General features: G+C 40.4%; 1 long non-coding RNA gene across 1 annotated transcript in view; it reads left to right on the top strand.

Moving 5' to 3' along the window:
- The window catches only part of LOC145988391 (uncharacterized), a 262,622-nt gene that overhangs the window by 142,768 nt on the left and 92,572 nt on the right, over nt 1-27,282 (top strand). Inside the window, exon 2 of the long non-coding RNA XR_014441750.1 lies at nt 13,183-13,239. This is a non-coding gene — a long non-coding RNA (uncharacterized LOC145988391). The remainder of the gene's footprint in view (nt 1-13,182; nt 13,240-27,282) is intronic.

Genomic DNA, 27,282 nt, shown 5'->3' with positions numbered 1-27,282 from the left:
AACTGGCATGGCATCCTTTATTTCGAAACTGAACTGCCATGGCATCCTTTATTTCAAAACTGAACTGTCATGGAATTCCTTTCTCCGACAATGAACTGCCATGGCATCTTTTGTGGATAGTATTATTACTACGAAACTAAACCGTCGTGGCATCCCTTTCCCAGACACTTCACCTCTATGTCATAATTTTATCCGACACTGAACTGCGCTGGCGTTCTTTTCTCTGATGGCAGTCAACAGGAATGTACCCTTCTCACGCATGGAGCAATGGCAGAGAACGATGATGACATTCTACTTGCTAGCACTGAACCCACCAACGCTGCAGATTGCTTGGCGTTTTGTCCTTCCTAACTGACTGTGTTACACCAACATTTTCCTCCTAAGAATATGCTAATGTATTATTTTTACAATTTATTTTATCAATTATCCCTCACTACTATTACGAAATAAAGATTTGACTCCTCTCGAAGCGGAAAATTTCGAAAGGAAACATCTGGTTAGTAGGTAGAGTGTCTGAGCATGATCTTCACTATGCGCTGACTGAATTGGTTGGTGCATAGTCCTGTTGAAAGATAAGGGTGTTTTACTACAATTCCATCTCTGTCTTCATATCCCTTTTCTAAAAGCAACCGAGGACACTTTTAATAATAGTATTGGTTCACGAATTCTCTTATAACCCATTCTGCCATTATCAAACCGTTTGATGTGGAGGACATTGTCTGCATGACCTTCAATCGTTGATACATCTTGATTTTCAATACATTGAAGGTATTTTACCTTGATCTTATTAGAATGTCTAACAGAATCTCAAATTTAACTTGTGAACACCAACTTACTACACTGATTTTATGGTCATCATTCCATTTTGTATACAATACCCTCGCTTTATCGCCATTACCTACTTTGTCAGCATGTGTCAGCGAAAAAATAACAATCCTTGCAACCCTGCTTCTTTAAACATATTGATTCAATCCGCCATTTGTTCTGAGCTTCTGATAATTTTCAAAATACATATCTCGAAGCTAAACAACTCTTGTCAGCTGTTTTTAATGGTGGCGAAATCTGTTACCCAACATTTTTCCTTCCCAAACTTCCTTCGCTCGTTGAACAAACGAACGATCTGCTTGCACCCTGCAGCGTGTATGTTCTCCCAGAAAACTCCTGTTACCATCATGTCGCGAGGCTGAGTCGTTTCACTCCCACCACCAGATGTCTCTGCGGATTACATTTCAGCTGATGAGAAGAGAGACATCCGTTTGACTAGTTTTGCAACGAAATTCTTTAGAATCAATCATGAATGTGAGATTTCTTTTGTATAAGGTTAATATAACTTAACAAATATTAGGAAATATAATATATGCTATGAATGAAGTAATTTTAATAACGCCCCAATTTTAAAAAGGTATGTATGTTACTGAAAATACATAAAATGTAGTTTATCAATATTAAAAAAATCTGCGTACGTCCCTGGACACTATTACTATAATGTACCGACATAAAATTAAGATATAATAATTTGGAAATCGCCATTCAACTTAACTTTGTTACGTACAGTGGGATCCATGAGTATTACCGTGCAAATTGTCAATGACTATTTTCATTAATTTTCTTCTTCTATCTTATGTGTTTTTAATCGATGGATTTTATGTATGCTGGTGCAGAAGTTGTCTGCAGCTTGTTTTAAGTTTTCTTTTAATTCTTGAAGCTCTTATTGGGTCAAATAAAGTGCGCGAACATGGTGATGGACAATTTGCACGATAATATTCATAGATCCCACTGTACCTCCACGTTTCTGCTACGAATGAATCCTTCGCTCCTAATGTCGAGAGTAAAAGACTCTGATAATCTTAAGTTTTGGTAAACAAAACTCGATTTAACCTTAATGAAAGGTTTATTCCTTGTACATTCACTTCCAACATCTTTTTAAGCTTCATAGAATAAGCTTAAAATGTCCACGTCGTCGTCGTCATTTTGTTGGCTCACACCGCTATTTCTTAACGATTTCTAGCCAAAGGTGCCGAGCTCGTATTATGAATGTTCCAACACATCGATATCGTTCGCTTTCTTCAGGAAGTTATGTCCTTCCCTTTTTTTAATGCTGTTGTCCTTTCTGCTTCTATGATATTACGAGGTCTTATTCTAGGGAGTTGAATCCACTTCTTCACATTCACGTTAACTCCTTGCCATGGATATTGCCAGACTGTTGTTGTAAATCGCTTTGCCGGGCTGGCAACTACAGGTTAACCTATCCACTTGTCCTTCTGATACTGGTTATCTGTCACACAGTAAACAGTTGACAATATACAAAATGAACAAACACAAAACATGCAACTGTAATGCAATATTCAGTATTTGCGAAAAAGTTGATCTTCCTCTTTATCAGTCGTTTTTCAAAATCTGTTTCGCAGAAAAAGAAGCTCGAATCACGATCAATCGTCACCAGCTTAGCATGGAAACTCTAAAACCCCGTCTTTATGGGTTATCGCTTTTAGTGAGCTGGCCACTTAGAGCGATGGTGCTACACTCTGGCGGAAATTTATGGCACGGTGATTCCAGAGTTGGCGATGTCTCTGTCACGCGTATAATGCTGGCGAACAGGATGAGTTGGGGTCGCACACACGATGAAAAAAATTCACACATGTCAAGAAGCATGTGTGGGTGTTGGACATCCTGAATCAGTCAAAAAGGTTTTCTCTTTCTTCTAAAGTATGTCAGAGTAATGGTGACCCTAATGTTACAGGGCATATGATAAAAATAATACAGGGTGATTCGCCAGGATGCGCATAGTTTTCTCAATATGGTTCCGTGTGAAAATTTACAAGGACGAGTCTAACCGCGACAGCACAAGTAGGCAGAAACATGCATGAGACAAGGTTGTAGCTTTCAGATTAGTATTTCGTTTGTATGCGTTCGGTTATTTATTCATAATCGCCTGCTTTGTTGGCTTTTACAACTCTTAACTCCCCTCTTGACGTATTTCGCCGGCGAAGGTACTATGTGTGAAACTTCACTGTTGTTTCAGCAGCAGACGATTGCACGCAACCAGTTTCTCTTATCCGTCCCACCCCTATTTTGCCATTGGACTCGTCCAGTCAGTGCATGAGCACTTGCGTTGATGGTCACGGGTAATGAACTGTACGTATATCGAAGAGGAACCGCAACGCCCCTCAACGAAATGGACTATACCCGTGACCTTGAGACGCGAAAATTACTTTCACCAAGATGGTGCAACGTGTAATGCATACATGAATGAAACTGAAAGATATTTCGGTGCGCGATTAATTTCGAAAAAACCGTCGCCACCAAGATCACCAGATCTGACGCCACCTGATTTCATCTTGTGGAGTTTACTAAAGACTAGCGTATACAGCAACGAGTAGGGAGCATTTGACGACCCGGAAGACGCGATACACCGTAGAAAGCACATGTCTTCACCAATTTGCAGACTCGCATACAAATGTGCGTTGATACTGGGGGAGTGGGGGCACTTTCAGGCATACCTTGTTTCGTAACGTTCAAAGTACGTACATCTCAATTTTCATGTGAAACCATACAAGAAAATTTAAAAAAATACTGAGGAATGTTTGGGTCTCCTATCCAGAGAATCACTCTGTATATCGGGGCTACCAGAGCCTCACTTGACATCAGAATGTATTTCGTTCTCGTGTAAGCGGCTTAAAAGTCCTTATCTGATCATAAAGTAGACCTAAAAACAAATTTTGACCAACATTTATTTGATATATGTCTTTAATCCGGTAATACATATCAAAGTTATGCTTATTCTTTTATATTGGAACTAACGCTAATGCATTTTTTTTTCGTGATAATTCCCTTCGCACTGTCTCCAATTGGGTGTTGCATTCATGGTTAATTTTCTTCAAAAGTGTTCTATTTCCGATGATAACGCTTTTATTTTATTCCACTTTATGGTCATTTTATTTCGTCAATGCTCAATTTGTTTCTGCAGCAACTTCGTTTATATCCACTTTTTGGCTTGTTCCACGTCTGCTTTCCTGATGTTCCGTTATAGTGGCCATCACGATTGGTGATAAGTTATCACTGATAACACATCAGCCAAACGAGTGTTAAAGGACTTGGTGTTGTTTGACAGTAAATGGTGTAACAACACAATACACCGACCAAAGATGGTGCTCAACAATGCCTATTCCGCATTGAAACCGAATACGACGTTCTGTTAGACCATACGAGGGTCACTATTTATATTTTGAGCCTTGGCAACACTGATTGAAGTTAAGCGCGATTTGACGTTTGCACGGAATCGTCTGGCATTATTGACCATAACGTACTTCAAATGTTTTGTCAATAGCTTGATTTGTGTTGTTTATGTTGCCTTGGAGATTGCGCGACAACAATAAAATGGAATTAACTCGTGAACATTTTCGTGCGATGATTTTTTTACGATTTTCGACGTGGATGCTGTGGAAAACCTAATACTGCAAGATCGTCATGTGACATACTGTGAGATTGAGGCAACCATAGGCATTAGTTCCACCAGCATATATAAAATATTACATGATCATTTAGCTGTGAGAAAAGTATGTTCTCGTTGGATTCCACACAATTTGACAAAAACTCAAAAAGACGCTCGCGTCAATTGGTGCAAACAAATGCTCAATAAATACAATCGTGGTGCTTCGAAAGACGTATATAAGATTGTAACAGGTGACGAATCATGGATATATGCATATGAGCCGGAACGTAAACAGCAGTCGATTGTATGGGTGTTTCAAGATGAACCCAATCTAACAAAAGTTGTTCGCGCTCGAAGCACATCGAAACAAATGGTCGCCTGTTTTTTCGGGAAAACTGGTCATGTGGCAACTGTGCCTTTAGAGGAACGTAGAACGGTCAACTCTGAATGGTACACAACAATTTTTTTGCCAGAGGTCTTCGGTCAAATACGGAAAACAAACAAACGCCGTCGGATCATTCTTCATCAAGACAATGCCAGCTGTCACACATCTAGTCTAACAACCGACTTTATGAACAGTCAAAAAATCGAATTGATGGGTCATCCGCCGTACAGTCCTGATTTGGCACCCAATGACTTCTTCTTGTTCCCGAATGTCAAGAATAAATTGCGTGGACAACGATTTTCGTCGGCGGAAGACGCCGTTGATGCGTTCAAAAACCATATTATGGAGGTGTCTCAAGAAGATTGGAAAAACTGCTTTGACAAATGGTTCGAACGAATGCAAAAGTGTTTTGACCGTAAAGGAGAATACTTCGAAAAACAATGAAGCAGTTTTCAATGCCAAATTCCTGATTTTTCATTGTTAGGCTCAAAATATAAATAGTGACCCTCGTATAGTGTATTTGTAAGTCTATGCTTGGTGTCACATGGAACCACGCTTTTTACAGTAGGAGGAAGTTAGAAGCGACGTCATCTTTCGGTAGTCGTGATGTTGGAAACAACATGGCTATGAAGCTGGGAGTTAGGACATAGTCAAGTTAGGAACGTCATTACCTCTAGGAGGCCGTGAAGTTGGGAGCGCAGTTACATCTAAGAGGCGGTGAAGTTGGGAGTGTGGTTACCTCTAGGAGACTATGAAGTTGGGAGCGCAGTTACATCTAAGAGGTCGTGAAGTTGAGAGCGGCGTTACCTCTACGAGACCGTGAAGTTGGGGAGGTGAATTTCTCCCTCCCTCCCTCCCTCCCTCACTTTCTGTGCCGCTGGAAATAGCTTTAAAAATCAACTGGCATAGAACCTGAAACAGTGTCTTCTTATTGACGTGATATTTGTCTGTTCAACCTCAGCCATTGCTGGTACAAAACCACATTCTGCGCTGCCAGTCCTCCCTACCTTTTTTTCTAATCTAGTAATAGGGCATTCATGCACACTGATTAGTCTGCGGATGTGTGAAGTAACCAACAACATTTGACAACATGTCCCCCCTTCGCTTCCCGCAAAACCGCCACCCTCCTCCAACATAATCAACAAACATTTCAACCCTTCGGGTCCACCCAACAAATTAACATTCCAATTTGTGCGAAGTTTGCGAGCGCTTATTGTTCTTTGAAAAATGGAGGTGGCCGGTGGTGGAGGGGGCGAGGGAACGATGCTGCGGGAGGAGTGGCTCGTTTTTTTCCATCTTTTTTCCAGGGGGAGGGGGACTGATAGCGTTGGCCGGAGGGTACGCACACGCACGCACACACATCCACATTTCTCGGTGCAATTAGCCCTGTGCAAGCGAACCTCACGTAATTACATCACTTTTGTAAAGTGGGCTACCCAATCCCGAGGCCCCGCTACACGGCGGTGCGTGCGTGTTCATTTGTCGCATACGCGCTGATTCTCCCATACAACTCTCGCTCTGTCACAAACACACATGTGTATACACGCCCATGTATACTCCCAGGTTTTCCTGCAAAACGTGAAAATATGTTTTTTGTCACTTTTTCCAAAGGCCTATGCTCCGGATCAGTCTACAATTTCCTTCTCAGCACATAAAAGTTCATATAAAACTTCATTATATATATTTTATAAGCAATGTCCCTCCACAGAGCGGCTCTGGGGTTCACCCAGCTTCTCACAAATGGGTTCCGGAAAGCAAAGTCTGCCTTAGCGTGGTGATGATCACACCAGCTCCATAAAATAGTCTAATTGTGAATGTATGGAGACCTACCACCATCAATGTGCCTCCACTTGGTATCTAACTCGGAACACCTTGATTACAAAGCGACGACGCTACCACTGCGCCATCTGGGAGGCCCGACTGTAAATTGTTATTGAAACTTGAAACTGGATGTTGTAGCATGTGAAACTAGAGACTAGACCGAGAACAACAAATGTCTATTTATTTATTCACGAGATTTGACTATGACACATCTTGTCTCCGTATTATTCCTATTTTGGCCAATAGAAAATAATTTCCCCAGCCTCCACGGTGGAGTGGTCACCGGTACACGCTACGAAGGCAGAGGTCCCAGGATCGAACCATGCGTGTGCCATTATCGTTTTCCATCACCATTCACGCTCATCGTCGCGGTTAACACAAAATGTGTAAAAGTGAGCTAAAATAACCGAAACAGCAAGAAAAATAGCAAATTTGGAGACACGTTACGTGATTGCATGACGTTGCGCGTGGAGTCAGTCCGAAAACACCCCGGCCACAAATAAAGTGGGCAATTACTGTAAGGAAACTCGGCCATTTCAACGTCCTCATCACTCTCGACCCTGTCTGAACTATTTTTCGCATTTTCCTCTTCCGTCTCGGCTAGCTCCTTTCTCGGGACGCCGAAGACGGGAACATTTTTACGACAGAAATTCCGGGGCCGGATCCGGTTTCTGAGTTTCCGGACTCATCTCGTCGACCCATCCGGTGTGACCCCCTTAACCCCGACGTCGCGGCTGTGATAACTCGCGGAGACAATGCGACGTGGCAGATATGTGGTGCTTTGCGGAGCAAATGTGGCTTCGGATGTTCCCACCGTGGTGCTTACCCATCGAAGGGACCCAGACTTATGTGGAAGGAAAGCGATTCCTATTTCAAGTAGGACGGGGTCACCGTTGAGCAACTCGACGTCTTGGTGTCTGCAAGATACGTCAGACGGAATCACCTTGCTTAGCGTCTATGTTACTCTCCAAACTATGGCGAGGGATGTAATTGCAGAGAAGGATGTCTCCCTGATCAAGACAGCTGTGGTATGGTTCAAGTCCTGATTCGAACGCCACTTTGCTTCAAAGAAAGTTCCGAAAGACCAGTTTTCCTCTGACAACCACATGTCAAGTTCACGTGGAGCACAGTTTATCCCACCCACCAATAGCGTCCGTTTTAGGAATTGACAGTACTTGTCGAGTCCACGTGGAGTAAATGAGATGTTGCAAGTTCAGTTTATTTAGATATTTCATAACGCGAGGTTGCTAGGTTGCAATGTGGCAGCCTTGGGAGGGTAATGTCGTCGCAGTTCGTGTTGGATGTCTAAACACTGCAGGCAAAAGCGACAACAGCTCTTCTCACAAAAAACCAGATACGAGTCTGGTCGGCTTCCTCTCGAGCTATGTCAAAGATACCGAACTGGCGTTCGAATCAGGACTTTAACTATAGCAATCATGGTGTCTTGTTTCCGATGATACACCACCAATTTCTTCGACTGTTGACCACTGGCCTCACTTAAAGTACACTTCTAGAACTCCTTTTTTTTTTGTCAAGCCCCGCCCTTCGTCTTCTGACGTCAGGCTAAATGCTTACATTGTTAGGTTTATCAGCATAAATAATACCTTCTTGGTCAAGCCCCTCTAAATTGCAGTGTATTTATGCTAAAAGCCCTAAACCTAACAAGGAAATTATTTAACCTGACGTCAGATGAAGAAGGACGGGGCTTGGCTCAAAACGTATTTGAGAAGTGTGCGATAAGTGACGCCCATTGGCCATACTCCCTGTGAGTGTTGTTGCAACTAAAAGGAGCGTTTCCGACGTCTGAAAACTTGGTTACGTTCCCTCATGAGTGAAGAACATTTTGATACAATTTTTCAAAGGACAGGACTAGAGAAGGTTAGACGCTTTCTCTAGATGCAAGGTTGTGTTTTTTATCAAAGTCCTGAAATTTTATCTTTAACTTGTTGTCACCAATAATAAAAAATGGACACCTAGATCCCAGGAGTGCGTTGTGTTTGTTAGAAGTATTTCCCATTGATTGATTTGGTGTTGTAAGTCCACTTTATGCACAGTAAGACTAATCGGGACCGGACCTAGAGTTTTAAAGTGGGATTCGAACAACTATGTGCCTCCAGCGGGTATCGAACCTGGGACCCCTTGATTACAAGGCGACGACGCTACCACTGCGCCATCGGGGAGGCGCCGAAATTTCCTATTGGAAAGTACCGTATTAATAGTTATTGAAGTCTGCTCATCGCCGTAGAGATAGGCAACACACATACCGCATTGCAGGGAAGTCAGCATTTCAGGATCCTAGGTGTCACATTTTTTTTGCCGGTGACTGAACATTTTCTGGCAAGACATAATGTGTCATTGTGTCAATTCCGTTTTATGTTAATTAAAAACATGACTTCAACTTTCTTATTAACTGAGGTAATCACATTGGCTAACAATATTGAAAATTCAATCCCCCAATTCTCGGTCTTGGGTTCGCCTCTGTCACAGACTGGATCGGTCCTTGATTTCTCGTAGAATATCCAATTAGAAATAAGCTCTGGATCACAGGTGCAGATGCAATAGCTAGAGATGTTAACGAGACTAGATTCGGCACGACTTTTCAAAATACCTGCCTCAACCTTATAATAGGTTACCATATATGTACAACAAAAGAAGACAAACCACGATATTATCCGAGATGAGGGAGAAAATTGTATCTTGTTCTTTCTAACCTTAGTGATGATGATCTCAGGCTAAGAAAGCCAATAAAGATATAAATAAATGTGAATTTAAATCCAACGAATCCATAATGCATTTCAAAAATTACACAAGAAAAACAAAGTAGTTGCAGCAGTGTCATCTGTCGGCTATTTTTTCGACCTCTTTTTTTTTAGTATAACTACTGTTCACTTTTGAGTAATGTAGAATAGAATAGTATTTTTATTTACTACAGAGCGAGATTCACCCTTAGGCTGCTCTACCACCTAACTCTGGTGATTAAAAGTTACAATACATATATTTATAATATTATAATCAAATTATAACATAACATGAATGAATTTGACATAAATGAAAAGTAATAATTTTGTAAGAGAATACAATGACAGATACATTAATACACACACACACACACGTGTACATATGCAATTTCCAAATCGAGACTAAAATAGCATGCACACAGGTTGAGATATTCGTTGTCAGATAAGTGTTTGCAGAATACATCGTTTTACCCATGGGCGTATTTAAGGGGGGGGGTTCAACGGGTCCAAACCCCCCCCCTCTTATGGTTGAAAAAAATTACCAGATAACGTGTTCTATCAGCTTATTCACAAAAATTTCTTGGGACTTATTTTATTATCCTAAATTCGAGACGTACAGGACGGGATACGGATGGAAAGAAAATTACGTAATTTCACACACCAGATGGGACCAAATGTCTGCAATTTCCTGATAGTTTCGGAATTTATAAGATTATAAACTGCATTGAGACTGTCATACCAGTTATATGTTTTTTTTCTTTCGAGTCTTCTCAAAGGAATTTGGTTTTTAAAACGCAGTGCAAGAAAACCAGGGAAACGCCGTAACATTCTCAAGTTGTTTGACACAAGATGAACAGAAAAGTATCAATACTAAATAGAGTGGCTTGTGAAATTGTATTCATTAATTATAGAAACTACGGACCTTACAATTTACTACTAGAAGAGAAATATTTCAGCAAGCTCTTCAGTTTCTTCACTGTGTAACCTGTGGGGAGTTTGAAACATCTTCACTTGTTCTAACCAAATTGTTTTCATGCAGTGCAAGATTATGGTGGACACCTCAAAAGAGGTACTGTAAACATGTCAGTATTCTAAACGAGATATTAATAAAAAATTGCCCACCATAGTCATGCACATCCGCAGATTTTTTTTTCCACGGAGGGACAAGCAAGGTATTTTCCCATGGGGCACATTACCCTGATATTAGTGTTGGTCCCTCAATAAACACCACTTGAATTTGAATTTATCACATTCCCGCATCCTCATTATGATAATTAATGTAAATTACTGTAACTGAAATCAAATTATACGTGTGAAATATATTCTTTTAGATTGGCATTCGTTTTCTAAGGGGGAAGTGTGGCCATCCTTGTCCCCCTTCCAGATATCCATTCCCCTATATTATACTTTCACCTAGACATTTAGAGGAATCTTATCAAGCTGATGAAAGTGATAAGGGGATGCAGTGGGCGGAAATCAATTCTGTGGGGGACAAACATTTGAGTAAAAGAAAGCAAGGTTAGCTGAATCTAAGAGTAGCAGGACACAAGGACACTCAAGATGGTATTAGTTTTTACGTCTTTTTTGCATTATTTATTCCAGACGGTCAAGAGAACCTGCAGTAGGGCACAGATGGGTAATTTGCCCACTTAATTTAAAATTTTACCGGGAGTTGGCCCTCTACGCCAAACAATCTAATTATATGAAAAAAAATGTAAAGAGAATGCCATGGCGCCCCATGAAATTTTTTGGGCCCTATTAAATCAATATTGTTTTCAGTTTGCAAAAAATTGGATCTGAAATTTTTCTTGCTCGCTTCGTTCGCATTTTACTTCTTATAGTACTCCATCGTAAATTACTAGAAAGAGAGAGAGAGAGAGAGAAATAATAACAACTAAGAACTTCAGACTCTAACTGCTAAACAGTTTTTATTATTATTATTATTATTATTATTATTATAAAACAAACTAAACGTAACGTTTCAACCTTCTACCAAGGTCTTCTTCAGACTCGGCACCGAGTACAAATGTAACAAGATACAGTATGTTTTATAATAAAATAAATTACTGCTTTGGTCAGCATATTGAGTTTTTTATATCATGGAAACAAGGCTTAATGGTGTTATAAACAGTTTTGTCTTAAATGCAGGAACAATTCGTCCCTACCGAGACAAAGAGGAGTATCTCGGTTTTCTTGATTTTTCAGGAGAGCGTTGTAAAGTTTGTGATCATACAGTATCATTGATTGTACTTTTGTTTTCAGGGGTATTGAAATGTGTCGAAGCATACCGATAGCTAAATGGCCTTGCTTTTTGGTGAGTGTGTTTGCATTTTTGCAAATCAGTAATAATGGCTTTGTTGGCCGTTGGAAACGAAGATGCCCATTTGTCTTGTGAGAAAAAGATGTTCCAGTAGAGATATTTTGAGTTACGCCACAGATACGTCTTTTTGTCTCGTAACTGGAGATCACACAAAGTATGCCATGAAGTGGAGAATAAGTGAGTTACGCCCAATCTTCTCAATGTTTTCCAAGCTCGATACTTGGTGCAAAAGCATGGTTATTCTAATGGAATTCTTATTTTGTCCAGGGCATCCATCTGCAAATAAAGTTCCTTCTTTGATATTATGTGCGGCATTGAGATTTTCGAGGAACATTCTCAAGTAAGTGGTGATTTCACATGATCCTCTTTTTCCCTGTTCTTCATGCCACGTAAAACAGTGACACACCTTAGCTTTGAGGTCGTAAATAGTAAAGTTGTAGTTCGATCATTGTAGATCATTTGTCTTTGCCAAGAGAATAACCTGCTGCAGATCAAATGTCCCCACTGGTTTCTTAGGATTGGTATCGTTTTTTGCTTCCATCTTTTTTTTCCCTTACAGCATCTTTTTGCATTGTATGTTGTTGAAACTGATCTTCCAGTTGTTTCTTTTTCTCAGCATTCCCTTGTCTGTAATTTTCACACAATTTACACCGGTCTCTCTTAGGATTATGAAACGAAATATTCTGAGCTTTCAGGACGTCACAGTAGGTTGTGTAGCTTGCTGTAATTCCTTTTGGTGCAAATTCTTGTACAAAAATGTCATAGCCTACATTCTCTGATTATTCAGTTCTGGATGTAGATATAGTCTCTTTTTCACTTTTGTCGACAATAGTGTCATTCCATTCTTGGAAAATATAGATACAGCAACATACCCTGCATTCATTACCTTGCATATTTCTAGATAAGATTACGAAAATTTGTAAAAAACTATTCTGGGAAGGAAATAAGGAAACAGTGTAAAAATAAATACAAAAATGTAAGTTTTTTAACAAAAAGCTATGAATATTATTGTAACTTGTTAACAATAAACAATTATTATTATTATTATTATTATTATTACAAGGTTGCTGATTAGAGGAGATATTTAATCTTAAGTCCATTTTATGCACAAATAGTCTAGTCGGTACTGGACCTACAGATTAATTAGATTCCGAACATCTGTGTGCCTGTGTGTAGGGTATCGAACCTTGGACGCCTTGATTATAAGGCGACGACGTTATCACCATGCCATCGGGGAAGCCAAATAAATGGTGAAGATCAGGTTCCCATATGATAAAGTATAGTAAATATCTTCCAGAATAATTATACTTAGATCCCTGCCCTGCTTTCAGTAAATAATAACAAAGGTGATGGACTGATAAGAATTCTAACACATGATTAAAGCTTCAATCTAAAACCGTATTTTACTTTTTCCCCTTGTTTCAAATGGATATTTTAAAAATCAAGTGCCTGTTTTCTGACGCTTGTTTTTTTCTTACGCTTGCAGGTCGGTCCTTGCATGGAATGGTCTACAACAGAAAGTCGAATAGGATTCCAAAGAAAGGTAAGTGCACTGAATGCAATACTTTCTACTCAGAAGTGAAATGTGCGTGCGTGTCATATTTTGATTTGCAGGTTTTTTTTCTCAAATGTCCTCTGAGGGCAACATATCGAAATGTGACGAAACAGGCTGCTGGTTGTTGTCTTTGTTTATCAGTGTACTTTTCCTGTGTTTTCTCCATTGGCGTTCACATGGCGAAGCAAGCGTTCCCAGCCAGCGTAGTTCCAAAACCTCTCGCCAGATGTTATATCAAATATTTGGAATCACGAATTGCCAACACTCGAAGCAGCCCACACTGAGGGTATATTTAGAAGGGCATGTTGCGAGCTATGGGAGTCAAAATTCTCGCAAGTACATAAAATTCGAGATTGTGTTCTTCTCCTGACATTGTAGATCTGCAGACTCGTGTAAGCGGATCTTCAAGCAGATTATTAATACGTCATTAATAATGTGCTTCGACTCCCATGCATTTCTTACGTCAAAGTTTCTTTTGTACCCCACTTTATGCTCAGATAGACTAATTGGGACTGAGTCTACAGTTTAAAGTGGAATCCGAATCAGAGCAATGTTTTGTCAGTTTTCGGTAAGGAAATATCTTCAACATGTACGTACACGTATGTTCGTTCGTGTGCTTTGTGCAAGTATATTAAGTAACATGTTAACTGTACTGTTAAGAAATCCTTCCATAAGACGACGCAAAATTGTACAGTTCGACCGCAGAGGACGCGCCTAGCTAGAGTGGACGAGTCCAAACCTGAAAGGGGGGGGGGCGGAGGTAGACGCATGCACGCTGTAAGTTTCAAATCGGCATTTCACTTGTATGCGTTAGGTTCTTTATTATCGCTCGATTGTTTGCGTTTGTGATTCGAATTACCTGTTATTCGCGTTGCTCCTGCAGCCGCCACTCCTATTTTGACAGTGGATTCCTTCAATTAGCGCATGCGCACTTGCGTTGATGATCGTGACTGATGCAGGCAGACTATAGAGTCCATTCGACACCAGGCTGCGTAGAACTAACTCCCTCTCGATCGACTGACTCTTTGCGATTCGGGAATAAACTGAACGCCTCCTCTTCTAAAAAAAAAGCTATCTGAAAAGCAATTGTACAGTATCTACGAGGGCTGGGGCCTAAGTCATGGCTACTATATTTTTTCTGAAAGTTAAACGGTGGTACCACACTACCACCATAATATGATCGTATGTCCCGGAGAACATGCACCCGTTGTATGTCGACACGTCACTAGATGGCAGTGTGATAAACGTTATCGTAAGGAGGACAGTGGTAATTAATTGTTGAGTTAACCGCCGTTCCACGGCGTGAACAGCGTTAGCGTGTCAAAATAGCCATTCTTCGGGACGTAAATGTATACTTTCCGATTTGTAAACACATCTGGCACGATGCTCTCTTTAAGGATATTTTTCCCGCTTCCCTATCAGACACCTGGTACACATCTGTATTGTCCATACATTCCATATTACAATACACTGCCCCCTTCCATTTGTATATCTCGGATTTTCGTGCAGGTCCGGCATTCTCGCGAAAAAAAAGTTGCCTTGACTTATGCCCCAACCCTCGTATTACCTTTTTTAGCGCATTTGAATATAATGTCTTGTAGCAAGTTCTATATTTTTTGTGTGTGTGTGTGTGGGGGGGGGGTCGAGAACGTTTCCGGGTGGTCCCATCCCCCCTATACCCTCGCCCCCAATAAAATACGCCACTGCTAAGAGGCAATGTAAATATTGAAGGTGCAGTGTTGGAACGTATCACAATGCGTCAACTGCATGATGCCCTCGGGACTTGCTGCTGATTTTTTTTCTTGTCATTTTCACTTGGGTCAATATGTGCTATTGACACTTGTCGCCGAAAATGCGTGCGTGTGTTTGTGCGTGCAAACGGCTGGGTGGCGGCTGCGCCAAGAGGCGAGTTCCCACACCCCACCCTTCCGCACGAGATGAGGTGGGGAAGCATCCCCTTCGCCGCCCTCTCATCCTCCCCGCCGCCCATCCGTGACATCATCGGTGTCGCACCGGCTTCCGGTTGCTACGTGAAAATGGGCGAGGTCATCGTGTGGGCGATTTGAAAAAAAAAAATGTCGGTACATGAATTGACCGTTGAATTGCCACAACCTCATTTTACACTGGATTTATAAAAATATTACACTCTACCTCGGAGTTCGTTAAACTTATCAAAAGATGGAGCTACTTTCCACATTTTGAAATACTTGGTAAAATACGGGGAAATAGTAAAAAATACTACACAGATAAGACACAACATGTAAAGTTATCAATTTTTGTTGGAAATGTTATATCAGAACTACTTGTAATAATTGATATTGCAATTTTCGGCTACGAGTTATTCGATTGCAATAGTCAATCTTCTACGTTTATCTGTAGGCTGAGAAAGAACTCCTACATTGCATAATGTAAATTAAGCGACTTTCATCTTGGGAACTTTAGATGTGGTTCTGTTCTTCTATTTAGGCTGGAAAATTAAGTAAGTTTGCCTTCTTCTAACAAACATTACAAAAGACGGCTTTCCCAGCGATAACATAGCCTATTCATTCATAGTGAGGCTAACAGAAGAGGATACTCTCCCATTATGACGGTTTATCCGCACCCCACCTCAAACATTATTTTTCATGTAAAATGCCTATTAAGTATAAACTAAAGGGATTCCTTCTTGTCTCCTTTCCCCCTTCTCTACTTGCATATTCATTTTTACCGAAGTCGATTCTTGCAGTCGGTCCACGTTTACACATTAGAACTCAAAGGACACTTTTCCTTTTTTAGTCATCTTGGAGGTCAAGAAAATATTACACGACAAAATAACAGAAATCATCATCAAAAAGATTATCCTAAAATGCGAAGGTCCCAGCCAGCAGTGAAGTGTCATTCAGCAAGAGACATTCATCTCTACGAACTAGTTATACAGGGCGCGCGGGGAGTGGAAGATTTTGAATCACGAAGTTCAAGGTCATTGTTAAATTTGACAACGCTGTGAGACCATGATAATGTTGCGTAGACAATGCCATTTCAGTTGCTATGGAGCAGTGGTCAGAAGAGTAGCGCACTTTCGTGGCGAAAGCATATTACAGAGTATCATGTCCAGGAACGGTGATATGAACTGGCCTGCAAGATCACCAGATACAGTCTTGAAACAATCTTGAAAAATTCTTTAAAATATTTATTTTATGTGCAAAAAAATGCATTTATGGTACAAATTGCCAACATATGCAACAGATTTGTAACAAATAATTATTATTTTTGAAATGTGGCTTTTCTATGCATTTGCACAGATATCCTTACTCAGTCTAATCATAATCATAACTAATCTGTCGTATTTCATGATTCTTGAATTCAAGTCCGGATTGATGATTCAGTCCGAGAGGAAGATTGGTTTGGTATGGGGAGTGATTTAACTAATGCATCCCCCTCCTCCCTCGATGACACACACACATGCAACAGCGCTCATGTATGGATGTGAAGAACGGTTGGGAGAACCAAAGGTCAACCAAAATTCTTTTCCCCTCCCGACCACCACCCCTCAGAGTGGAAGGGGGTTGTGGAAAAGAGACTGTATCATTTAATGAGCATGTTTTTATTTCCAAACCGGTGAATAGTCGCCCTCCAGGAGTACAGAGCTCGTCTAATTAGCGCTTTGATTACGAGCTCACTAATAGGACGTTTAGCGTAGCCCCGAGCGATGCGCGCACTCATCTATGGGACTAGCTTCAAACGCACAATGCAGGTCACGTGCCGTGTCTCTGCGCCGGAGGGAAAATAGTTCCCGGGCTAAGTTACTGTAGACTCCAGTCCAACAGCAGCCATAATCTTGGTTCTAAAGGACTCCACTGTGACATAGGTATCTTCCGATATGTCATTCTCAGATCACGTGTTAGGCTACATTAGCTGTGGGCCATATTCTTCGCTTTTTCCCCTCTTGCTATTAGTTGTTTTCAAATCTGAAGTTATAACAATGGCCTGAAGCTCTTCAACAATGTTTCAGCTGAAGTGGCACTCTTGTGACGACTCTCAAGAGTCATTCGTCGCCATGGCTTTGTTCATTTGGTGATTATACCAAGGCTGCTGTGTGGAACGAAATAACAAAGGCTTTAGACTGTTTCATACTTCTGAAAAACAGGTTATACGTATTTATTTTGTATTAACAGATTATCGTTACACAAGGCATGGTGAAGTGAGATTATACATTTGCAGCTTGAGAGCGGGTCGTAAATCCTTAAGCAACCAATCAACAAGCGCGTCGCTGACGTCATCTCAACCCCGCGCCTATCGCTGACCCTCTTGCATATACTGTTGGTAGGCTTGCCAGCTACACTCAGCTGCAGATGATCAAAAAAAATCGCAACTGGACTGTCTCGTCTCGAGTCTGATACTGTTGATACCTCCCACCTCTTTTGGCCCCGCACTATTTTTTTTTAAAAAAAGAACATCAATTGGAAAAGATGGCAAAATAAAATATACAAGTGAAATCTCAACAAGTTATACCTTGTTAATCTTCGAGATAAAAGTTATAATTATATATACTGGCGGACTGAAAGAATATTCCAACCTCATGCGCAAAAAAATTTAATGCCCGAACCGTCCATTTGACATGACTACATGGATTTTGATCACTTCTGAACACGATGAGAAGACACAAAGATTAAATTTAGTGCATTGAAATGCCCGTTACTGGATATGTCACTTCGTTCAACATGGAACATATATATCGCGTTACGCCGAAAACGCAGCTCTAACTTTTTATCTATGCATCGGTGTGTAAATTCTGGTCTTTTTTAGCATTCCACTCACCCACTCTGTACAAATGACAACTTATGTACGGTTGTCCGTGCAACATGACCTGCTGCGTTACGCGTACCTGCAAGACATCTATCATTGCCGCCCACGCAACCAGTGTTTCCAACCATGATCCAACAACAATAATAAAGAAGATTGCATTATGAAGATTTCAGCTGCTTGATGCACATCTGGTGAATGTTCGGAGATATGAAAGCTTGGAGGATCATTTGATTTGTTCTATTTTAATTCGCTTTTCTGCCACTTTTGGCTAATCGCGAAGATGAGGATGAGAGGAGAAATTGATGAAAGGTCAATCACAAAGATGCATGAACAGCACACAACAAAAAGTCCCACATAGGATTATTATACTGGCTACAAGTCCTGACGCCAGAGCCTCCTTAGTCTGCAATAAGGCAGTGCAGGGTGTACTTCGTGGAAGAATAATTTAAAGGACTGTTAGAGATTGCAGTGATCTTTGTTCTAAGGATAGCCTTGGAGGTTTGATGTGAATGAAATTCACAATTGCTTTTGGAACGGGATCCGGATATGGCCAAATGCTCGCGAGGTATAAACAAGGAGAGCAGTGAGTTGTGGATTGTGGAGTTGTTCTCACATTGCAGTTGTCAGCGGATCTATCAACTGATTACTAAGATAGATAAAGCTTATTAAAAGCATCATTCTTAAATGTTCTTATGGAGAATTAAATCGCTCTCTTCAAGCTTACATTAACCAGAGAAATGTTTTGGCACATTTCATTAGTAATACTTCCACAAGAGACGCTGTAAAATTGCAGCCTCCATCTTGTTTGGCTCCATGAGCTTCGTGAATACAACTCTATCCCATGTACACTGTACCTTGCGAACGAAAGGTCATTGGTTCTATTCTCCGTAACACATACACACAAATATATTACGTTTTTCCTGGTCACTCATCAAAAACTTGCTTATGTCTTCTCCGCGCCTGTAAACCGAATGGCTTACATTATTGTCCACGATTTATGGCGCACCCTGTATACGATCTCCACCTCGGCAAGGTCATATGCTAAATAACACCGTCCGCTGGCCACGGACTTTGATATAATTCAGAAATCAAGACGATAGAGTGCCCCACGACTACTGTGCATTATTGTAAGGACACGAGTCTGGGGAAAAAGAACATCGGACGGCGTCGTGCAATTTATGGCACCACCTGCTGGTTAGATGTCCCGATAAGGAAGGATCGCAAAAGTTTGATAATCGTGGATGAATTGCTACGTCCCCGTGGCAACTTTCTCGCGCTGGTAGTACGAGATTCTTTCTTCAAAGACGGCCACGATTCAGACAGTTGAAAATCCGCTAGGAATGAAGAGAGAAGCATTTGCACTTCCACGCTCAGTATATATTCTGCCTGCCTGCCTTTTATACGTGGGAGATTTGTAGAGATTGTTAAAGCGAAAATGAGAATTGTGATTGTGTACAATGTCCAACAAAAAAGAAGAAGACTGGGGAACAGTGGTTTCCATTAAACTGTGAGTAACGTCTCGTGTGGTTTGATGAAATATCGGTATGCTGCATCGTGCTTATTCATTGACACTCGTTCACGATTTTTTGTTTTGTTTTTCAACACCCAGAGTTAATATACGCTACAGGTTTTCAATACAATTACAATGTACTGTGGTGGCAATTGCAGAGTTTCAGTGACAACAATGAATCATATTAAAATAATATAACAGTTTTACACTTTTAGTGCAACTGTTAATAACCACTAAAAGCAACTGAAACCAATAATGTATAATTCTACTTTTAAAAGATGTATGGCTTCACAGTGAGCTGCCTCCCCGATGGCGCAGTGGTAGCGTCGTCGCCTTGTAATCAAGGGGTCCCGGGTTCGATTCCCGGTGGAGGCACATAGTGGTTCGGATCCCACTTTAAACTGTAGGTCCAGTTCCGATTAGCCTTACTGTGCATAAAGTGGACTTAAAACAACAAATCAATCCAATCCAATTCATAGTGGGCTGTTATATCGCTCTTGCAGTTTGTCTGCGTTAGTTGAGACCACCGACTAAAGTGCGCATGCGCGAACTGAACGAGTCCAATGACAAAATAGGGGTGACGCCGTCAAGTAGAACGCAAATGGGGAAAGCATGTTCTGCTGCTGGCAAAACATTGAAGATTCATTAGTAGTGACGTCGCCGTAATAAAAAGAGAACGTCAAGAATCAACAGAGTATACAAATGTAATGCTGTTCTGAAACCCACAGCGTAGATTCGTCCACTCGAGTTAGGCACTTTTTCCTCGATTGAACAGTGTGTGGCGCCATACCGTATGATGCAAGCGACTAGCGACGAAATAATGGCCCACAACTCGAAAACTGTTAATGTTAGCGACAATCTGATAGTTGATTTTAAAAGCTAGTGTCAATTTATGTATTTTATCCGCAACATGATTAGATAGGCACTTTGATGTTTTGTGAATGATAAGCGAGTAAAATGTTAATATTTTTTGTTAACTTTGTACCAATATGTAATTTCATTGTAGCTTACCCTCTCACATAGATGTTCCTCGTGTCAAAGTAAGTAGATAACAAGCAACTGCATCTTTTCAATCTGTGCTTTAGTTTCTCGCCGTTCTAACCCTATTTTGAAGAAAGCATTAAATGAAAGTTCAAATTCTTATTTTAAATTATTGGATATGTTTTTTGTATACTATAATTTTACAACTAAATAGAATGACTTCAAAAGGATTATATGAGCCTTGTGACATACGACTGGAAAGCAAGCGCCCTATTGCCAAACTTATAGTCGCAGAAAAAGCAGAATTTTCCTCACGCGGGAGCGATTTTTTGTAATTTACATGAGGATTATATACATGATGATACATTTTCGAACAAACCATGGAGCTTTTTCCTTGTGTTAGGAATATTTTTTTAAGTTAATGTGGGTATTGTTGGGTATTTATTATAGAAAATCAATTTTTGCTGCTGTGCGAGGCCTGCTTGTAGGAAAAGTGAAAGAAGGGAAATTATTCTGAAGGTCTCAGAAAAGTCAGTTTTCTCTATTATGGGCGAAGAGGGTAATATTTATCGGCGCGAGGGATTTCTTATGGCGAAAAAGTTTCGTGATTCAATATGGGTTTCTTTTTTAAATAAAAAGTTTGCTGGGCGAGGGATTTTTTGTGGGAGAAAAAGAGACAAGTCTCCTTGGAAGGGAATTTGTGCGAAAACCAACTTTCCGTCCCAGGTTGGAGATAAAGGACAAGGCAGCAAGAGAGAGAGAGAGCCTTACGCGTCTCTCCACCAGACACTTGGACATAAATTACGCCGGCCCAGCTCCTGCAATAATTAATAACCCATGTCACTTCTAATCGAAGATGGCCGCCAGGTTCCCCGCGCGACAGCCGTCCCAGGGGGAGGGGGAGGAAGGTGGATGGTCCAGGAGTCATTAAACCACAGGCACGTCGGCTACCGATGATGGCATCTTTCTTTTTGCTCGTTTTCATCTCGTGTTGCTATAGAAACGCAGGTGTCGTGGATCCGGTGTGCAAGATTTCTTCTGGTGCTGCCGGTTTTGTCGCCTGGGCTACCGTGGAGTCCCTTTATCAATGTTCATTACAGCTTATTTCAGTTGCCCGGCCTTGTTATTGAGGAGCTCCGGTATTTTTTGGCAGCAGTGTTTCCATCTTTGGGACGGGAAGATGCTTGGTGAAAATTATACGCGAAACGACGGCGGGTTTTCGTTCGATTCTTGCTTGACTGCAGCTCCTGTATGCATAGCTATACTCTGTCCCAAGAATCTCTGGAGCGAGAGCTCGACCAATGAACATGTAAGAGGGAACGAGATTGCGTGGAGGGGGAAGCGACTGCAACTACCAGCCGTTCACACCAGCATGCACTGCTTCGCTCCGCCCACTCGCTACGCGGTCTTGCTCCAGAGATTACCTGTATAGAGTATAGTCGTTCATGTGTTCTTTGGAAAGCTATCACCCTGTATTTCTCCATCTCCTTTAATCCATCCATGTCAGTGTTACCACAATCTAAGAGCACGATTTCCCTCTTACCAGGCCCGTAGCCAGGCAGGGGCCAGGGGGGCTGAGCCCCCCCTTAAACTGCCTTCAACCCCCCTGGCATTGTCATCAGCCCCTCTTGACATCAGGTAAAACTATTTTGTATAATTTCTTTGCAGTGAAGAGTGAAAATTGAGACAGTTCGCAACTTTAAGGATAAATCCACAGAACAAGAACATTTGTTACTATTACATTCGCTCATCTTGTTTGAGCTGAAGTCTAAGTAGCTGCAAGTATTTATAAGACTCTCTAGATTTTGTTCTTTCATGCGGGAGCTTCTTTATCTGTACCTTCACTGTTCCTGTTGCGGCCTCCATTTAGGCAGAAATCTGTGACTTTGATGTCATCATGCAAATTTCCTTCGCATCTGCAACAATGGTCAACAGATCACAAGTTTTGAGAACGAATGGGAGTTTCATTGATTCGACAAGAGATGTACTTTTGGAATGTACTGTAGGCACTGTGATTGAATATTGTGCATTTATTGGTATGATATAAATATCTGTAACATCTAAAGCAGTACTATGGAGTGTGTAAGGGATGATTTCAGTATCAGTCAATTAACACTTCAAGAGATGTTTTAGAAGATGTAGAAAAATGTAGTATTTGTGTGATATTTATAAATTTTATGTAACGTAATGACTCCTCCTCCCACATAATTTACCTTAATTTAATACTGTTATTTTTTTAAAAAAAATGAAATTGGTTTACAACCCGCCTGACAACCCATGAGTCCTCCCTGAAGATCAATTCTAGCTACGTGCCTGCCTCTTACAGATGCAAAATTTTCCTTTTGTGTATTTTTTTTAACAGAAAAATTTAGGTATGCTGTCACATATTTCGGTCCCACACCGTGGCCTCCGACTGCGGGACGTGCGCAGGTTCGAGACTCCTGAGGGAAGCATAGCAACATTTCCCGAGATTTCAGCCTATGTATGGGACCGGTGGCTACGACCATAGTGAGGCAATTGGGGAGCTACGAACGAGTAATGCAACCCGGTCTTAGAAACGACTGGAGGTTCGTCGTGCTGACCACACGTCAGTGTAACTGGTTGGATGATCTCCCACCTCTGGTGAAAGTGAAGCCGGCAGTCGGTAAGTAGGCACTGGCCCTCACTGGCTGTTACGCCACGCGAAACTGAAGCAGTGTTGCCACAATATCAGAGCACAATTTCCCTTTCCAAGGGGCCAAATTTCCCTTCTTGAACTAATTTTTCCCCTCACTTAAGCAAATCATACAATAATAATAAAAAGTATTAGTAGTAGTAACAGTAGCTGTAATTGTTATTATTATTATTATTATTTGTGGTGGTGGAAGCAGTAGTAGTAGTGTTTCCGTTGGTCCATGTCCGTGTGAATAAAAAATGTTAAATTTTTCACATACGTGTCAGTTTCATCGCTTCCTGTCCAGATGTCGCAGGTTTGGATCCTGGTCAGGAATCCATTTAATCGTTAATCATCATCGTTACAATTATCCAATGGTGCAGAAAAGCGATGTACTTAACAGAAATATAAATAGATACAGGCTATATTCAAGGGAGCAGAAAAAAATAACAGAGAAAATGAGAATGTGAACATGAAACTGGAACTTCGGATTGTAATAATGTAGTCAGATGTCTTAAAATTTTCCTGAAATCTGACTGACAAGCTACATTGCACCCAGTATAGCTAATAAAGGCAAGTTGACGTTTTATATACAGACTTTTCAAAGGCATTCGACACAGTTCACCACGATATATTAATACAGAAATTAGCCAACAATAGCCTTTCTCCTCCACTTATAACTTTTCTTTCTTCCTACCTGCAGAACCGCCGACAATATGTCGTGTATCAAGGCTGCAGATCAACCGAATACGTGGCCAGTTCAGGAGTCCCACGGGGTCGAACCTAGGTCCCTTGCTATATTTAATTTTTATAAACGATTTGCCTGAACTACTCACAAAATCTGAGACATTAATCTTTGCTGATGATGTTAAAATATATAAAAATATCGAAAACGCTGATGACTGTACAATATTACATGAAGAGCTGAATAACTTGCTTCAGTGGTGTGAAATTAATAAAGTCAGCCTAAACCTAAAGAAATGTAAACTTGTATCATTCACCCACAACAGACACCCTATTCAACATTCATACACTATTTCTAATGTGTTAGTACAAAGTGAGAATATCGTTACCGACCTAGGGGTTACTTTTGACCAAAAGTTAACATTCCAATCACATATTGCCCGCATTTTAAGCGAAGCGTAGACCTATTTAAATGTAATTGTAACATTAGATCTTTTTGCTGAATTTCTGTATGTTTTGTTTTGTTTTGTTCATTGAATTTTGGTTTTCATTCAGCTTGTAAGGTTATATCCAATAGTTTAGCGTCATTTATTGTTGTTTTGTCTCTGTGTTCCCTTTGCTTCTATAATCTAATAGTTAATTTCTCACAATTATTCTTAAAGGTAAAATGTATATTGCATCATTCATATTTCTTGTTAATTTTCTTAGTTATGTTCTTGTTTATGTAATGGTGTCATCCCATATTGAACACTGTAATTGGGCATGCGCCTGTTGTGTTTAATTAAAAATAAATAAATAAATAAAATCATGGTATTTTTCATCGAAATTTCCTTTTCCCTTTTGGCTAATATTTCGGTCCGAATTTCCCTTCATGTGGCAACACTGAACTGAAGTGATTTGCGTTATTTAGCGTCACAACTTGGCTAATCGCGATGATAAGGATGAGAATTATAAGAAATTGGATACTAACACTCACGGCCAGGATTCAAAATGAAGATTATGAACATCGAATTGTACACTTTGGAAAAAACATACCACATACGAATAAAATTATGATAGACTAACAAGGCTTAAATTAGTTGTGTTTATAATTTTGAAAATGGGATAAATAGAAGGTATTAACTATTCCCAAGTCAAGTGTAAACTATGTTCTTTTCATGGAAATAGTTTGGGTGGTCGAAGAAGGGAAAGATGTATTTCACTTTTGAAAGAGCTTTATTTTAATATATGAAGCAAGTCAGGGTCGTGTATTTACGGTAAAGAAAATATTTTCCACTTGAAGAAAAGTAAGTAAAAAACAAAATTCAGAGATTTTAAATTGTCGTCGTCATGTATATCTAGACAAGACATGCGGACCTCCGTGACGCAACACGCTACGACGCCAGAGGTCACTGGTTCCATTCTCGGCCATAGCATGGATGACACCTCCATGAATGTCATCATATCACTCGCCCTTACCTTAGTGATTAACCAAAAGTGGCCGAAAAGCGAAGTAAAATAAACCAAATCAGTCACCATTTGAACGAATTACAAAATTGCGTCAAAAAAATTATTGATTTTAGTTGATTTGGTGTTTTAAGTCCACTTCTTGCACAGTAAGGCTAATCGGGACTGGACCTACAGTTTAAAGTGGGATCCGAACCACTATGTGCCACCCGAGACCCCTTGACTACAAGGCAGTCAAACAAATTATGACGTCACAATGTGACTAATTTATGTGACAATTTATATCGCGACAAGACAGCGGCCTTGTTTTCACCTGGTACTTGTGAAGGTAATAGAATCTAGGAAATATGTGTGTAATTACGCCCTGTTAATCTAAAGACTGGGAAAAGATACATAAATGGAATAGTTTTCATATTTTTCGAGTCAAAGGGGAAGACTCAAATCAGGTACCCCCCACACAAGGTTAAGTATGCATAAAACTTGGTGCATGAGGCATCTTTTGGCTTATTTAAATATAGGCACACAAAAAATTTCAAGGTGACATTTGATTTTTCCATTTAACAAAGTACAGAAAAAAATATAGTTTTGGTTTTTAAAGCAAAAGTAATATAATGAACTTTTGCACACAACGCACAACAGAATGCATATTCGTACAGCATCAGAACACCAATGCATTTCAGTTCATTCAAACGTTTTAGTAATTTTTTTCTAATACTAGAAACAATCTTTTTTTACTTTTTGCTTTGGACCGTACAATAAATTTCCATTATCTATCTACCTTTTAACGTTATAGTAATAACACAGCTAATATTGTCGCGAAAATTTTCTTATTTCCTGCATTTTTCGTAAGGTGTACACTTTGATACCATTAATTTAATTTTGTTGCTGTTATTTTCTCCTCAATTTCATTCCTTCGATCAATCCTAGTATTTTTTTGTAAATTGAACTTTTCTCTACGTCAATGAAAACAATAAATAGCTTACGAAATTTTGTGACCGCGATTTCAAATTTTCCTAGATGAAGAGAAATTTTGTATTACGAGAGAGAACTTGTGGTTGTGACAACACTACCCACGACTGGAACGTTTAGTTTGGTCCAAGGAGAATTCATATTATTTCCAAGAAATCACTTGATGTTTCGGGGTGGGAATAACAGACCATCTCTTTGGATGGCACAGACAACTTCCCTTACTTGCTTCCTGAACTTCAGACAAGACAAATAGCATGTTATTCTAAGACGACGTCCTCTTAGACCATATCGTCATTCCGAAACAGGCGAATTGGTCAAGGATGGCAGAACTGCCGTTCACCTTTAGCATGGCCAGCATGAAGTCCGGATCTAAACACTATACACAATTGCTAAAGGCGAATCGTAAAAGAAGGAGGATGCCTACAAAATGCGATGCATTTCAAATTATACAAGGTTGCAAGACCCCAATACCGTGATTTTGACGGCAGAAATTCTTCAGAAATGCCTCACCTGACCTGGCAGAGCTACACGGACTTTTTCGTCCACCCTGTACAGCAAACTAAGTCACTACAGTCTGAGCGGGGAATGAATAGAACTAGACTTTTCGGTTTCAAGTGAGAGAGAATCCAAGTTTGTCACGTTTTTGCTTTACCGCACCGCAGAAAACAGTCCAGTCATCCGGCAAATTTACCCGCTGTTGTAACTGTTAAGTTCGGGAATGTAGGAAAAAATACAAAATTCTTGTCAGTTGTCACCATGTTATTTTTTAACGCACCTTCCTTGGTTTGTTGAAGAGGTCAACAGTCCCTCTTACAACCCGCCTACGAAAGTAACGTATGCTAATTGACAGCTCTAAACTCTCGCCGCTCAGAGAATCTCCTTTGTTTTTGTCAATGGTTTCATTCATTCATTCGGTTCTGGATAGCTTATCTGCAGGAGCTCCCGGTGCCAAATAACCTTCACAGGAGGAAAAATACTGCAAGCAACAAAGCAAGGACATAAA

The sequence above is a fragment of the Lepisma saccharinum genome, chromosome 5 (genome assembly GCF_977018435.1).
Source record: "Lepisma saccharinum chromosome 5, izLepSacc3.1, whole genome shotgun sequence".
In the NCBI taxonomy this organism is placed as follows: Eukaryota; Metazoa; Arthropoda; class Insecta; order Zygentoma; family Lepismatidae; genus Lepisma; species Lepisma saccharinum.
This window is presented reverse-complemented; position numbering and strand designations above follow the sequence as displayed.